This window comes from Platalea leucorodia (genome assembly GCF_965183815.1).
Source record: "Platalea leucorodia genome assembly, chromosome: 8".
In the NCBI taxonomy this organism is placed as follows: Eukaryota; Metazoa; Chordata; class Aves; order Pelecaniformes; family Threskiornithidae; genus Platalea; species Platalea leucorodia.
In genome coordinates, this window is record NC_138830.1 from 21,278,306 (window position 1) to 21,295,525 (window position 17,220).

Sequence of the window (17,220 nt, forward strand, 5' to 3'; positions counted from 1 at the left end):
AAACATGGACACCAGCTATGGATTTAAAAACCTGTCCTACGTACTGCTTTTGCGTTGAGCAGCTCACAGGCAGGAGAGCACTATTGTAGCTGTACTGCAGCAATCTACTCTCATTGCCACCTCTTCACTATTTCAAGTTTGATGAAACTTGGACTGGTTAACCTGATTAACCAGTTAATCAACTGGACTTGGTTATCCTGATTTCTTATTATCACCTGATTACTTTCCAAACTTTGCAGCAGCCAAGGGAGCCATGTGAGAACTGAGAGGTGACTGTGCCTGTTTCATTTGCCTTGTTTGTTTTGTCTGATAAAATGCTTTCAGATTTTTTTTATTTTTTTTGACTTTTTATTTAAACTTTCAAAATTTCTATTGGAATGGACAGTGTGACCTCAGGAGAGGTCATCTCTTCTGATTCTCTTATGTTACAATTAATAAAAATTTTGCATTTTTTGTACTTTTTTCCCCTGAAGTATTTGGTACTTTTCAGGGGGATGAGAGGTAGGATTACGTGTGCCAAACAGCATGAGGGTTTCAAATCCAGAACATTCGTCATTCCAGCTAATGGAGTGTGACTGAGGCAGGAATTTGATCCATGAGTTTTGTGTCTACCAGATCTGTTCCTGACCATTAGATTTGCATCACCATAGTCTGAAAATGCCATTCTTTATAAATACCTACTATAGAAATTAGTATGAAATAAATTTCTTAGGGGAATATGTCCATTATTATATTAGTTGGGGTCTCTCTTACTCAGACCCACATCTACTGCAAATCAGCTTCCTTTTCCTGAAGCCAACATTGCTTCATCAGTTTACACCAGCTGAGGATCTGTTCAGTGTTTCTTACATGCACTTGTAAGAAATTTCCTTCATTTCCCTTGAATTTAGTTATTTTGTATATGGCTGAGTACTCTAAACTGATGTGGCCTTTGAGGAAAGAAAATGAAAACATCAGATGTTTTTGTGATTTACTTTTATTTTTCCATAAATTCCTGCAAAAGCAAATACAATCTGTTATTCTCAATCTGAATAATTTTTCACCATTGCTAGAAGATAATCATTGCTGGTTTTTATTAAACAAAAAAACTCCCTCCATCCCTTATTTCCCCCTTCCTTCCTTCCTTTTTTTTTTTTTTCTAACTTACATCTGAAAATCCTTTTTGAGTCAGTAAACAGGACACCTGTCAGCCAACTGTGAGCTGAATTTCTATAATTTACAGAAAGACTGGTCATAAAGTGCTTAAAGCTCTGGGGACTTGGGTACCACCCAGTGCAGAACAGATTAATTTCACGGTGTTTTTCTGCATTTGCACAAATTAAAAATATGAGAGTCTCTGCTTTGTTTGTTTGAACTCCTTGAATTAAATTTCTTCAATTAGTTTTGTGCTCAGGTTTGGACACTCAGCATTTTCCAAAAGTCTCCAAATTCCTCCAAGTTTAATGCCAGTTGGATATGCAGACGTCTTTCTCTGCCTGTATCCCATTAGTCTCTGATGCAAAGGATTTGTATCTGTAACCTCTGTTCATCACCAGTTTTCTCCACTTGGACATTACCCTTGTTTGCATGTTTCAGATACAATGTTCCTACGTTATATGTTATTGCTGTATGAAACGTTAATCTCTTGGGACTTTACATTTGTGTTCACCCCTACTTCAAACAGTTCTGGTGCGTCCGGTTGGAATCAGTGTTTAAAGAGACAGAACTGTGGTTTCAGGAATCTCTCATGGTTGTTTTGGGGAAACTGTGCTTTGAGTAACAATTCTCAGCAATTCACTGATGTAATATAATTCAACCGTGTTTAAATTTAGCTAAACTTGTCTAGATTTTTTGGGAATTTGTTCTTCTTTCTTCTTCTCTTTCCTTCCTTCTAGCGAGAGCTGGTAAAAGAGTGTTCACCGCCCCCCCCCCCCCCCTCCATCCCAGCAGAAGGTTACCATGAAAACAATACCTTTCAAACCTGCTGAAAAATGGAAAACCCACAAATGGAAAATTTTGGGCCAGAAAGAATGGCTATAACAATAGTTTGGTGACTCAGAACTTCTTGAATCACATCTCCCTCTAGGGTTGAGATGTCCCTGGATGGGGTTAGGCCGCAAATTGGTGACTTCGCCTGTAGCAAGTTTTGCCATTTATAAAATGTCTCCTTGCAGTTCTCATGATGATTTTTACATGCAATCTAGCAGAAACTGTTCTGAGTTAAAGCATCTCTGCATTGCTGGGACTACACAGGAAACAGCCTGATCATCTTCTTAATGACTGAGCTACAGCTTCTGGGCTTTCCAAGAAATTTTGCCACTAAGTCAGTGGGTTTTGGTTTTTTTTTATTATTATTTTCTATTTTTTTTTTACTCTTCAGTCAATTAGGATGGGGATTCATCTGCTTTGCACTTAGCAGTCTAATCATGACTGCTTAGGTTAGGCACCCTCTGTGGTTAATGAAGTGAAATGGGAGTGTTCCTGAGAGCATTTAAACTCACTTGTTTAAACATTTATTTTAAGATTGGTGTACCAGCTTCTGGGGTCTCTCTGTCCACTAATCAGTTAGGTTAACATCTCTTTACTTCATTTTATCAACTTGATAAAAAGGAATTCTATATATGAAAAAGTAAACAGTAGTATGTAACACTTAGAAGAACAGACTATTTTTGTCTAAGGTTTCTTCATAGTCATAATCTATTCCTTTATATACTAAACTGAATCAACATAGCAATTACTTGGGGAGTTAGTCAGTTTTTCTTTTCTGAGATCTGGAACATTGGTTTGCATGTGCTTAGTTCCTGAGGGCTGACAATGCCTCTTTAATATACAGGAGGATAGCTTGCTAAATATAAGTAGCTGTTGCCTAGTTTCATGCCTCTTCATTCCACCGTAATTTGGTAAACTGCAGAGTATCTTGAATTCATTACTAGTTTTGTTCAAATAGGACTGAGTTCGTGGTGTGATCAAGGCCAAAGCAGACGACAGTTCGAATTGGCGGTTGTTACCTGTTGACATAAATCACTTGAATAGATCAGCCCTGTGGTGCTTAGGCCAAGTAAAGGCAAGTTGGAATGACCTCCATTTCATAAACATTTCAAAGGCTGCTCTGAAATTGGGAAGAAATTCTTTTGTTCTTTTAAAAAAATAATTGCAATTACACTGCTCTCCTTGTATTAATAGACAGCGCAAAGGTAAAGGAGCGGTAGTACCCAGATTGGATTTCGTAGACTCCAAAAATAGACTGCCTTTCCTGCATTTATCCCATAAAGGAGGGCTGATCTACAACAGTGCTTTTTCCAGAGACCATGCCTAACTCACATATACAACTTTTCCATTCTAGAACTAATTAGTTTTGGTTGAGTAACTCATCAACATTAAGTAACAATAAGAATCATATTTCCAGGAACACTTTCCTTGTTACAGAAAATTGAAATCAACTGTGGAAGCGTGGTTACTGAATCTAGTTACTTTTAACAGAGCATTTTTTTAAAGACTTAAGAAAGAGCTTCCTGTTAAAATGCAAAGTGTTTAAATACAGCTGATTGGGTGACTGGATTATAGTAGTAAAATTTTAGGCTTGTTTGAATCTAAAGTTTTATTGTACTTTGATTTTAATAGAAAGACTTACATATTCTGAAAAACTTCCCAATATGAGGGATAGTTCAGCTAACAGAGGAAGATTTAAGAAACCTCTTCTCTGGAGTCTTTTAAGAACAGGTTAGATAAATGCTGGATCTGGGTAGACCAGAGTTGGGGATGGACCTCTGAAAATCCTTCCAGTTTCACACTTGCTGTGAGCCACATAGTCTGTTTAGTCCATTTGTGTTACGCAGGCTTGCAGTTGGTTTCAGTTACAAAAGTTTTGTTTACACTGACTGGGCTTCGATCTTCAATTTAGGGGGAAATTCTGCCACTGAAGACCCATATACAGTTCCCCTCTCCCTGAAAATCAGCCCAGAGTCTAGTTTTTCATCATCTGAGCATCTGGCTAGTTTCTACTATTTGCTACTCCCTCTGTACAACAGAGAAATTTCATCCCTTCTCCTTTCCTACTTGTTTTTCTTTCACTCTTAGTGCCAGAGGGTGCACACCTTCTGCTAGTTTTCACTTACCTGAAGGCTGCTTGTCTTAGTCTCCTCCTTTTCACAGTTACTGCTGACCTGTTTCCCAGGAGGATGCAAGGATCTACATCTTTCTCAGGGTCTGAATTTTGGGGTGTTGATCACTCTTGGATGAATTTCTGCATATTCTGCCTTTTTGCTCTCTCGTGAGAATCTTCTGTTGCAGTTCTGCTTTGATTTCACACTCTGTCCATTTACAGTCAGGCAAGACTGCAGTAAAATAAATTGATTCCCCTGATGCACTGTGGGACATGTTTCGTTTGAATGGTGTCATGTTCTTTGTGACTTGTTTTTTCATTACTCAGAGAAGAAGGGAGAAAGGTGAAGACCTTAGGCTTTTATATTTCTCAGTTGCCTCCTTACTTTTCATTTTAACTTTTACTTCTTGTCTTTCATCATTATACCACCCAAATGTACTTAGGTCAAAACTAAGTGCTTTGCCCTTCAGTGCTTTACATTCAGGCTTTGCTGCAGAATCCACAGCTTGTCACATCAACCTCATGACAAGGGAAAGCAGCTATTGAGGAACCAATGAGCCTCATCACATGTTGGGTTTTGTTTTGTTTTGTTTTGTTTTGTTTTTTTCTTTGTTGCTTTGACTGTCTAATGTTGTTAGTTTACATACCAGGAGAATGTATACAAGATGAGAGAAGCTTAATGACCCATTGAGGCCTGCCCTTATTAACCCTGAAAAAATCTAATCAACCAATCTATCACCACTGTGAACTAACAAGTTCAATTGGTGGCTGCGGCTTCTGTTTTCTTCCACAGACATGGATCCAAGTCTCCTTTGAACTGACCATCATTATTTACTTTCATTGCTGGGTGTGTTCATTTGTTACTCATCTCAGCTACCTGATGGATGGATAAATTTTGTCTGATCTGTGTGCTACAGCCTTATCTTTAATTTTTCTGTGTGCTGTCTCCTTTATAGCACCAGCTTAATTAAAAGAGCTTAGTGACTTAAATATGTCAGCTTCTTTTAGTGCATGTATACCATGGTGTTCACACAGTCAGAGAAGTTGTGTTCATTTCTTGAGATGATTTTGTTATATGTGGATATAAATCTTCACCACAGAGTTAACCTGAGCTGATCCCACTCATGTGAATCCCCTTTCAGCCTGGCAAGTGAGAGCACCAACAGCGGTGGGCGCCATGCAAGACAAGCACAATGATTTTATTAGCAGCTATTGTCTCGGGCTCTCAGTGCTGATCCAGTCAAATCAGGTTTGAATGTTCACATTTGTGTTTGAGGCAGTTGTCTGTGTTGTGCTCAGTCCACCAGCCGTAGCTCCGGGAAAGCTGCAGTTGAAGAAAGACCAATAATTTCTCCCAGTTTCCTGTCATTCATTCCACAGTGCCTGACACCATCCTTAGTTTACAGAGCCTACAGGAACTGTGTTTACTGGGGGAGATTTTCACTGACAGGATAAACTAGTGAGTGCCAAATCCCAAGGAAAGGTAGAGAGAAGACTTGCATAGCTTTAACTTTCTTGCAGTTCTGCAAAACTTTACTGTCCTCCTGGAACAACTGTCTCATGCATGTCATCTGCCTTAAATTAGGGATAATTTATTGATATACAGTAAGTCCTGTTGTTCTGGCTGTATGGATGCACTGTGGATCACAGTCTGTGTTTCAGTTCGAGTTGAGAGAATTTTGTTGGGAAGAGAGAGAAGAAAGCATAACTAAAGAAAAAAAAAAAAAAGGCAAGAAAGAAACTGCAAATTTAGACCAGCAGTTTTACTGGGCATCATAGGCTTCCAGTACCGCCTAAGGAAAGTCACACCTTATCTGTACTCACATCTGGGCCAAACCTTTAGTTCATGTAAAAAGGGCATAGCTGGATGATGCCAAAGTAGCTAGGCTAAGAAGATCCAAGTAAGGATCTGACTGCCTGATTTTACTTTTGCTGGTTACTGTGCATTGCGTTTCATGTATTTCAGGCAATATGTTTCCTATTTGCATAACTGTTTATATTTTAAACAATCGTATCTCAGAGCAACAATGTGTACTTGCTTTTTAAAATATTTGTCTTGATATGTTTCCCAATTTCTGGTACTGGCACATCAAACTCAATAGAACGTATTCTGGTTTTGGGAAGATGAAATCAGCCAGTGATGTAATCTATATAACTGATGTCTCTTTCCTTCATGGCTCCACTGAATTTGCTGCCTTTTATTTTATCTCTCTTAAACTCAACAATAAAGGACAGAAAATAAAAGTAAGGTTTGGAATTTAGGCCCTCACTGTGTTTTACATTTTTAAGAAAATCATATAAGTGACTTAGCTAGGATATAAGTCAATAAGAAACAGAGATAAGAGGAACAACCTCTAGACTCAATGTCTGTCTGTCAGTCAAGCAGAGATACATGTGTCTTTAATGTGGAAAGAAATCATTATTTTAAAGAGCTATTTTGAGAACATCCTATTTGAAATTCATTGCAAATATTAGCCATGCACTGTTAGCAGGAATATCACTTACCCTGGCATAAGGGTGGTCCAGGTGCTGAAAAAAGTACCTGGTATCAAGGACATAGTAAGTTGAGCAAGCTGTTCTCACTATTGAATGACTTTTTTGAATTTGATGTGTCACATCCCCATCCCCCCCCCCCCCCCCCCCCCCCGCCCCGACCCCCACCTCCCTTACAGTGGCACTTAGGTTTTGGTGCTGGCAGGTCAAGTCCTGTGGATGGTTATTCTGTATCATTGCCATTGACTTTACAGCTGATACTTGCAAACTTTTTGGCAAGCCCTGGCAGAAAAGCTAAGGGAGTACAGAAAGTCCTGTCCAAAGCAATACCTTCAAGAAACTCTAAGCCTGTACTATTGTTGTCGGTGCCAATTTATACCCATTTAAACACGATATGTTTGGTCTCCTGAGTTTTCAACTCACTTCTTTAAGCACAAAAGCAAGATGTGGGCAAATTTAGAATGACCAGCCCTCTTTGTGGTAAACACAGCAGATACAGGAAATTGCAGACTGATGATGATGAAAAAATGTGCCAATGCATCCATAAAATAATACATTTCTTTTTTGACAGAGCAAAAGGAGAATTCATTATTTTATTTAATTTTTTTTTAATCAAACCTGTTGTTAAATTGCCTATTTTAGGTAAATCTATTTAGGAAGCTCATTTTCACTTATTTTCAATTCCCTTCCACTGTTGGCATGCTGTAACATAGTGCTCTCAATATCAGCAAGGGTCCATTCTAAGACAGCAAAAAAGTATTGCTGACTATTGAACCATTTAGTTATGTAAGATCAACTCTACTATTGGAAACATGGACTTAGCCTCTTGCTGGTTTCAGAAAACAGGCCCTGATCAAGACAGTCAAGGCAATAAAACATATTTTCCTACTATAAATATGCTATTTCCTTTTAAATATTATCTCATTAAATTGTCATTTTTAATTGTCATGCCTATATACACATATCAAAAGCAGAGCTATCTTTTTTCCTGCAAGGAGCAAATGCCATCTTCTTAGCAACAGGCAGATTCTGTGATGCTTTACGTGATATTTTATCCTAGGATTTTATGGGAAATGATGGAAAATATTTAAGAAAAACATCAGCAAACAAATAACACTCAGCAATACAGCTTTTCTAATTAGCTGGAAGTCAAAAGAACAGATGTCAAAGAGAATTATTTTCATTTCCTTTGTTCTTTTCCTTACAAAAAATTCTAATGTACTCTCTTCAAAAACTTAAATGAAACAAAAGTAGTACTCAGGCCAAAAGTCAAGCAAACCTCTTTGTTTAAATGTCTTAAGTTAGTAGAAAATATAAGACACTGCAAAAGGAAACCTGAATCATAAGAGGCTATATTAAGAATGGAAGAGCAGTAATTGAGTGCAATGACAGTGGAGGGATTGGCTAGTGATGTCTGAACAGACACTGTTCAAGTAGATGTTGTTGTCATATACTTGCTTTGTATTTTCTGTTGCTAGAAGATGATCTATGACAAATGCAAGCCAGTTATGTCATTTTGACCTCAGTAATGACTAAGATAAACACTTTCAAAGTCATAGGTGAATGGCCACATGTGGCTTCCGTTGACTTCAGTGGAACCTCTGCATGAGCTTCTGGGTTCAGTATTTGGTTTCTCTTGTTCATGGGAGTATGGAGTCTTGCCTGTTCTGCCTCATATTGTTCTGGAGACCACAAAAAATACATTTTTCAAGTAGTGGTCTGAGAAAAAGCCACAGAAACGTTGTATTCCAAAGCTACAACAATATTCAAGGTCAAGTACAGAGATGATATGACAGATGGAAATGAATGCAGGAAAAGGAATGTGGTCTGGAGACCAAATACGTTGTATAAATTTAGCCCACAATGGAAATGTTAAGTTCAAGCAAATACACCAATCCCATCGTCTATAAAGCTCAGTTGTAACTTTGGATATAATTCCAGTGGAATTTGTAACAAAAGGTTGAATTTAGTCCTAGCAGCATTTTTCCATAATGCAACAGGAACAATATATAGAAAATAAGAATTAGATTTATAGTTATGTTTAGACATTGACAAAAAATCCAATGCAGATTCATTGACCCTTGCCGTGGAAATCTGTAGAGTCTGTTCATTCTTGTTAAATGGGACCTACAACAGCTCACATTCTCTCCCCCTCTGCCCCCCTTTCGTTGTTGCCATTGTTGCGGGCTTTGAAAACAAATGCCTGTGCTATGAGGTCAAAAATCTTTTGAGTAGACCATATACGATAAATGTAACTCAAGAATGACTTTAGTATGCTTCCTAACCCTTCTCCATCTGCTCCTGGCACCTGATTTATTACAGCACACAGGTCAAACTTGTCTCTGGTGCTTGACTGGTCATAAACTCCTTTTTGTACAAGGTGAAGAGGAAAGTATTAGCACTCAATAAATTATGAAATGAAAGAACACTAAGAGTAACAACATCACTGATTTTAGTCTGGCTTTGAAACTCCATGTTAGGCAGAAGAATTGCAAGCATTTTGGCTAGAGAAACCTGAGGCCATCTTGAGTCCTGAGGTTTCCTGGACCTTGGCTAACTTCATTTGAATGTGGGATGTACACTCCACTGGCAGCTTTCAGAAAGGAACAGAGGAAAGAGTGGAGTAATTGGAAATTACATTTCCTCTTTCGACAAGACCAACTGCTGTTGCGGTGTATTTAGATAATGAGGCTGGCTTTTTTCAAAAATGGCCTTCAAGCTTCTAGTGACCCAAGCTGTCAACGCTTCTTCTGGAGTTTAAGATGGGATTTTCTAAAGAACCCTGTATAGGCCCAACTCTGTTCCCCCGAAGGTTGGTGATGATAATTTTATTGATTTTTATGGGAAGTACTTCTGCTGAGCTAGAAAATCTTAGTGTGTCTGTGGTTTTAGGAAGACAAAATAGAGGTGTAAAATCCTGCATTCAATCTCATCTTTCCTTTTGCTTTGGTGCTCTGGTGAGCTGTTTATTTTCAGCTTATTTCCTCACTGGGGGAGTAACTGGGAATTTTTTCTCAAGCTGTCATGACACAAGCTGAATAAATAGAGCTGCAGAGAGCTTTATCCTGAGTCTGTCTTTTTACAATGCAGAAGAAAACTGCAGCCTTAGGATCAGATCTGAAGTGAAGGGAAGTCAATGGGAGCATTTCTGTTGTTTTCACTAAAATTTGGTTTGGGATGGTTCTTGTAAAAAGGTTTCTGTACAAAAATTCCACCAAAATAATGTTTAGTTTTGCTTAGTATCACGTTTTCCTGTAGTATGGTAAAACCAGAAAATTATAGTGATTTTGAATGATAGAAAGGGGTCAAATCCAGCAGTTAATTCATTTTTCACTGCACCCTCATTCCTATTAAAGTCTGGAAGACTTGCACAGCTATTTAATGTGAAGTTTGAAGACCAATGGGTGGATAACAGAACCAAGATGATATTTACCAATACTCTGAGACATGAGTGGATGCTATTAATTCTGCTTTTTGGGCTGGATGGCTACATTATGCTCAAATAGCTGAACCAGCTGGCTGTACTCTCTTAAAAACAAACAAACAAAAACAACCCAAAAAACAAGTTCTGGTATGTGGCTGGAAAAGGATTTGATACTCTTTTATACTCTTTTCTCTAAGGCATTTAGTAGGATTTTCAGACAGATGCTCTGTATGATGATAAATTAAGTTTATGGAGATGGGAAGCATTGCTCTTCAAGGCTGAAAAATGAGCTTGCAAATGTCATACTGTGGCTCTGTGTACACTGAGGCTCTGCCTTGGGAGGCAGAAGAGTAACTGCTCCTTCTGGCATCCTTTTAACTTTACCATAGCTTGGAAGAGCTTATTCCAAACCCTGGTTATACTTGTGTAGCTCTGTTGAGAGTTTTTTCTTGTGTCAATTTTGATGATAAAACAGGAAACAGGGTGAATTTTGTCTCAGTGGCTTGGAGGTGTGTTGGGTCTGCATTACTAACAGAAGGGGAAAAAAATAATCATAAACCCCTGTATTTGTAACAAGCAATTCAGAGCCTTCCTGCTTTTAGAGATGATATCCTTTTCCAAACCAGCAGTAGGATTTTAGGCACCTCACTTGTCTGTCAAGGTCTATCAGTAGAGAGTTGTTTTCTCTAAAGAAGCTGTTTGTGCTGAATGGTACAACTGTGTCTTCTGAAGAGAGGATCTGAAAGTCAGTGGACCATCTGCATCAGCGAGTTGCAGTGGTATGATATAGCACATGGTTTTAACTGATGCAATGAAGTTGTGGTAAAGGCTGTTTCACTTGTAAGTCTGGGTGGTTTTGGCTTTTCTGGGTGTCTTAGACAGGGGACCAAACCTAATGTAGTGGTAGTCACTAAGCAAATTACCGCCACCAAAAAACCCCACTCTTGTAACTGTCAATTATGTTCTCTGTTTCCTTAATTATGAGATGAGGTAGAACAGGTTCATTTTGTTTCGTGACTGGAATTTAGGCATTGGCTTCGCTGGCAAGAGACAACTTGTGAAGACACCAGAAGTAAGTTGCATTTATGTTAGGGTGGGTGCTCTCATCTAACTGGATTAAGACCCTCTTAAGCTGCTATGACAGTTGCAAGTGTTCGTATAGGTTTAGATAGGTTTAAACACAGATTTAATTTAAATCAATATACCAGATCCCACTGGAAATGTGTTTTGGAAATTCTGTTAAAATTTTCAAAGGAAGTGTCCCCATGGTCAGTTTGCTACTTGCTGGAAATTATAAGCAGCTGGACCTCAGAAAGGTGAGGTGGGTACTGCAAGATCATGTGGTAGGGCAGGCAATATATATGAACCGACTGGGTTTTTCAATTCAGATGACAGAAAAATATATTTCACAGAAAAATATCCATGTGGACAGTGTGACTTAATTTTGCCAAACCCAGACCTTTGGTAGATTTTTAAGTGTTCAAAAATATGTATCATAAAAAAAATTAGAATGTTTTGATTAGCTCACTCTCCCATGTCATGGAGAGTTATACATAAAACTTCGGTGTGTATTTCCATGGCCCATGGGGAATTACCTCCATTGAGGATGGAGAAAGAAACTTTCAGAGGCATGGATAGATGCTGAATGCTTTATATTTGAGTAGCTCTGTAAAAGGTATGCTAAGGCATCTTGACTTTATAGACCATGTATTCGATGGGATTGCAACAAATGATTATGAGCTTAGATAAGCTAGTGTGGACATGGGTATCAGGGCTAAGTGCCTGGGAAAACTGGAGAAAAGACTGCAGGGGAAAAGAAGAAAAGCTGTGTTCTAACTAATCAGTTCATCAGCCGTTGCACTTTTGTGGGGTGCCATAGAGCCACGTTCTTCCCAGGCATAGAGATTCTCACATGACATGAGATATGCCCAGGGTAAGAAATCCTAGCAGTCACATTATACCAAGACAAGAGATAAATGCAGATTTTATTCATCTTGCTATAGTTTGTAATTTACAGTTGTTCTGTCTTCTACTGCAGAGCTTCTCACTGCAATCTGTTCCAGCCCCATCTCCCAGTTGGCTGATTGGTAGAGATTTAAAGTAGTAATGTGAATATCTTAGATTAATGGTGATATCTAGTTAGGCTGCCAGAGAAATTGCATGTGTACACCCATGGAATAAATGGACTAGCATATAGATTCCCTTGGCTAAAGAGAAATATTCAGTATCTCCTTGTCCTGTCACTTGTCATCTCATTTGAACATGCAAGTTTGGTGATTTTTCCTTGTCTCTTAGGGAAAGCGGTAGAGGGGTCAGGGTCAGGCCATGAATAGTATCTGTGGAAGCTGTAGCCTTTCACTCACACAGAGGGGTACTCGGTTTTTGGGTAGAAGTCTACAGACACTATGCAACTGTGGAATCACAAATGCTTCCCTGAAAAAATTTCTGTGCAGCCTTCCAGTAAACCCTTGTTGGAGCTGACAAGGACATGAGGTCTCAGTTGTTCTGCTTGTGGGAAGATTTACGGGATACATTTAATCTCAGGCTGGGGTGCGGTAAGTAACTTGTCTTTGCTGTGAAGCAATATCATGAGGTGCTTTTTCTGCAATAGCTGTGAGCAGTCTCATTAGCTTTTTCAATGGCAGTCCTGACTCCTTGTGGCCACTAAAGACACTTGTCATACATAAATTAATTTTTCACAGGACAGTGCTTTTTTCGATTCAGTGATGTTGTATGGGTCAATGCTTACTGTATTTAATTAAAATAGGTTATTGCTTACTCTTTTGTAGAAGTCTCCATTTACCTAACTAGAGATCTCTGGGAGTTAGGAGGCAACTCATGGATCTTTTTTAATGCTGAACTTTAACTTGCCCTAAATGCTTTTACAGTGTAAAAGTGTAACTCTGCTATAGGAGTTCTTTGCTATTAGCCTCGTCTGTCCTGTATGGTCTTTACACCTCATGTAGCTACAGTGGAAGTAGGTATAGCAGAATCAAGACGAAGAACATCTGAGAGATTTTCGCCTGGAAAGCTCTGTGATACAAGGATGCAGTAAAAACCACCCAAGTTTTCCATTCTTGCGTCTTCATTTTATTTTAGTTTTAATCTGTTGGCTGTTGGGTTGTTTAGCAGGACTGATGTTTGGCAGGAGGAAAATACTCCTTTATCTGTGTAATGCTGATGATTGTTTTTCCTTCTCCTTTCCTGGATTAGTTTGAAGTGGTAGGTGGGTTGTTTGTTTTTCTTTTGGCTTTTTGCCTGTATAAGAACAAACTACAAATACCCTGACAGATACAGTTACCTAAAAGAGGCATCGGCAACAGGCACTGCCTAACGATATTTGAAAATTGTTAATATAGCTGTGGAGAGAGGATCTTCAAGTACTTCCCACATCTGAAAGCTGCCTATACTTCTTTGGATGTGCTTATGAGATCCTTCGGGAGGAGCTGGGCACAAAAGAAAGCAAAGGAGCTCTTGGCCAGGTTCATTAAATTAAATCTCAGATTTAGCAATGTAGGGAAGTCAGCCCAGTTTTGTTTCAGCAATAATGTGGGTGGTTTTCCCTGTTGTTGACTATCATAAGTAGTCCTGGATAAAAACTTAATATTCAAAAGCTGCTGATGGTGGTGAGTAGCTTGTGCATGTATAATAGAATTTGCTGTTACCTTAACTTTCCCAGGTATATTTACATAAAATGACGGTCTTTAAATACATATTCATATGTGACTTTCTCCTCCTTCCTCAAAGAGGCTGAATATAGCAATTCACTAGAATTCAGCTTAAATTTGACATTTTCCACTTTCCCTGGCTTTTATGGGCATGATTTGTAAACTAAATAGCATTCTCATGCTATTTTATGCATGCTTTCTGAACGAGAAATTTTAATTGCCACAGGTGAATACTTCCTAACCCACTTCTACTGGATTCTGATGAGGTCCTACTTCATAGGTATAAAAATGTGAACAATTGTAATGAACATGGTACAGTAGAAATTATCCCATTATCGATTAATACTTCAAAAAACTTGCAGCTCAAAATTCAGCTGTCACTAGAATCAAATGAATGTCTCATGATTCTCTCTGTAACAAGGTAAAAGAATTGCTGACTGCACCTTCCAAAGAGATTTCTCTTTGTGATAGATCTTCTAAAGTACAGCCTGACACTTCATTCTTGGAGTATGTTAAGAGCAGGTGGCAGTGAGCAGTGATGACAGAATGACAGAATTTCAAAGGAACTTCATCCTAGCTGACCAGGAGCTAACATCTGGGACTCAGATACAGCGTTCAGTCATTTCTGTGTGAGAAAGCACTAGTGCTACTGGGTAGCAATATTGCAGCAGTCTATAGGTGCATGCATCTGTAGGTGTATAGATGACCTCCAAGAAATTAAACAAAGATGGTGCATGGGGCCAGATGCCAGCCTGTGTGAATCCTTCTTAAGACAGTTACTCTACAGTGATACTAGCAGATTAGTCTTTATAAAGCTCACAGGAGGAAAGCAGGTGTCAGTATTTGTATCCTGTCCTGCAGAGAGGGAATCAGTGGAGTGTTAGAGCTTCCCCCTCTGTCGCCCAGTGCTGCTCATGCTCTGCCACATGTTTTCCAGGAATAATGCACAAATGAAATGTGGCAAAGGAAAACCATATGCAGCACTCCGTATAAACACACCAAACTACATTCATGTTCTGACCGAATAGCTGAAAAGCTATTTTCTTGTAACACACTAGTTGGTTGAGAGGAACTCAATAAACCAACAATGCCTAAATGGGATTGCTGGGAATAATATAAGCAGGGGATCCATTATAAATACCTGTGTACTTTATGGAAGCAAAAATTCTTCTTTATTCTCATCTCTGTAGTGCTCTGGTAAGAAAAGTTATGAAAGTTACAAATTCATTACTGACTACACAGTTCATAGTTAACCCTGCTGAAGGACTTAATTTGTAAAGAAAGTATAGTATAGAATTACTTAATATGCTCAATATGTCTTGGATACTTCAAATATGTTCCTAGAATCATATTAAAGGTTTACCTAATGAGAAGTTTGTCAATCTCTTTTTCTGGCCTCCATCCTGCCAGCTGCCAGATCCCATCAGCACGTTTTCCCTATAGCATTTCACATTGCAGGTGCTGGAGTGCCACACACAGTCCAAAGTGCTGCACACCACTAGCAGTCCCAGAACTGTGCTGAGCAAAGCCAAGCGATGCATAATTCACCTTTGAGTTACTCTGCACTACTACAGCTGGCAGGAGCTTACAGGAAATCCCAGGACTGACACTTGGTTTGTTCAACGAGGGGAACACCACCGAATGGTCTGTGTAGCAGTATTGTTCCTGAATGTAATGAGAACAGACTGCCCAGGGAAGTGGTGCAATCACAGTCCCTGGAAGTATTCAAAAAACGTGTGAATGTGGTGCTTAGGGACATGGTTTAGAGGTGGACCAGGCAGTTAGGTTAACACGTTGGACTCAATGATCTCAGAGGTCCTTTCCAACCTTAATGATTCTATGAACTCAAGGCGGGCTGATGAGAACTCAAGGCCTTCATTTTGCTATCTAAAGAAGGTATATAATCATCAGAAGATGAAAGGCCAGTAAAACATGCAAATTTAACCCTACATCTTCCCTATAAAGATCAAATGTCACAGTCACTTAGTTTCAATGGTTTTCTGGGGAGAACTCAAAGGCACTTAATAAGAATCAGGTGTACAAGAAGTTGCTTCTCACTAACTGGATTAAAAAAAATTGTGGGGCTTTTTTTGTTCATACTGGCCGGTTTGGCCAAGACAGAAACTACCTCCTTCCATCTGAGAGCAGAAAGTCTGAGGCAGGCAGGAATCACCTCTGAGAAAGATAGGAGAGCACCCAGGATCTGCATTAGCACTGCGAAGAAGAATTTAGCTATGTGTGAGTTTGTCTATACTGTGAGAGTGTACCTTTGGGTTGCTTGCAGTTGTCCATTCTTCGGGTTTGAAAGAGTTTTAACTGAGTAGTTTCAGCTAGCACCAATAGATACTGCTGCCACAGGGACAGAGCTGCTCTTCTCTCCTGCCTGTGGTCTCTTGTTGCCATCCCTCTGCTCTCCCTCCCTTGGCATGGGCCTTTAGGCAGCTGCCTGGTGAGCAGGACTGGGGAAGTGATCTGGTCAAAAACGGGGCAGAGTTGTGCATCCAGCTTTCCAAGCTTGTATTTCTTGGGAGATGTGGGAGTCGTGTTTGTGCCTGGCATGACACACTAAAATTTTAAGAAATCTGCCTGGCTTATTAAAGGGTGTGTGAAGATGGCAAAGAACAAAGGAAATATGTTAAAGCCTGCTCTGAAGAGTGGGGAGTAGAGTGGCAAATGGGATAAGCAATTGGCAGAGGTGTCTGAGTAAAGGTTTGAAAAACAAGGAAGAAGAAAAAGGAGGGGCACGTATTTAGGGAAGGAGAAGGGATTGTTCTTGCTGGAGCAGGCTTTGATGAAAGGAGGGGAGGCTGGCTTCCTTGTTGTGGAGGAGGAAGGTGTGTGCCAGGAAGAGGGATCCTAAATGCCTGACAATTCCAACCAAATGCCAGTAAGTGTGCCACAGTGAGGAAACTGAGGCTGTCAATGTAGGCTTGGATATATATTTTAAACATAAATCTTTAAAGCCCTTGTGCTTTCCATCACATAGAATAACAGAGTTAGAAATCTTTGGTCAGGCTGTGTGTCTGTCTGGTCCAGCTTTTCACAGAAGGGAATTGTAAAGCAAAAAGCAGGCAAGGATTAAACTCTGGGAAATGATTGGCTTAATGTTTTGCAGTGGTTTTAGAGGTTTTACGGCTGGGCTTAGTGTCTTAAAACAGCAAGACAACAAGGGCCCGTTCCTACAACAGGGTAACAGATGCTGTCTCTGCCCAGGAATTGTAGGGGCTTAAGAATATGAGAGTTGCAGCCTGCTCTGATCTGGCAGCTTTCAAGTGTTCCTGTTAAGAGTGAGAGTGCCTCAGCAAAGCACAGGAGGAGGAATTCAGCCTGCATTCATGACGTAAGGGAACGTCCAGTCCACAACCTACGGAAGGAGCGTGGTGGATGTCCAGGAGAGGCAGGCAATCCCAGTGCGATACACTGAGCTGCCCTAGCAGGACCTACCACAGGAGAGTGCTACTTTGTGTGAATATTTTTGTCCATGCTGCTGGCTAACTTATGTGCATGCAGTATGCTCAGGGGTTGAAATTTTGCATGGTAAGTGGGTACATGAA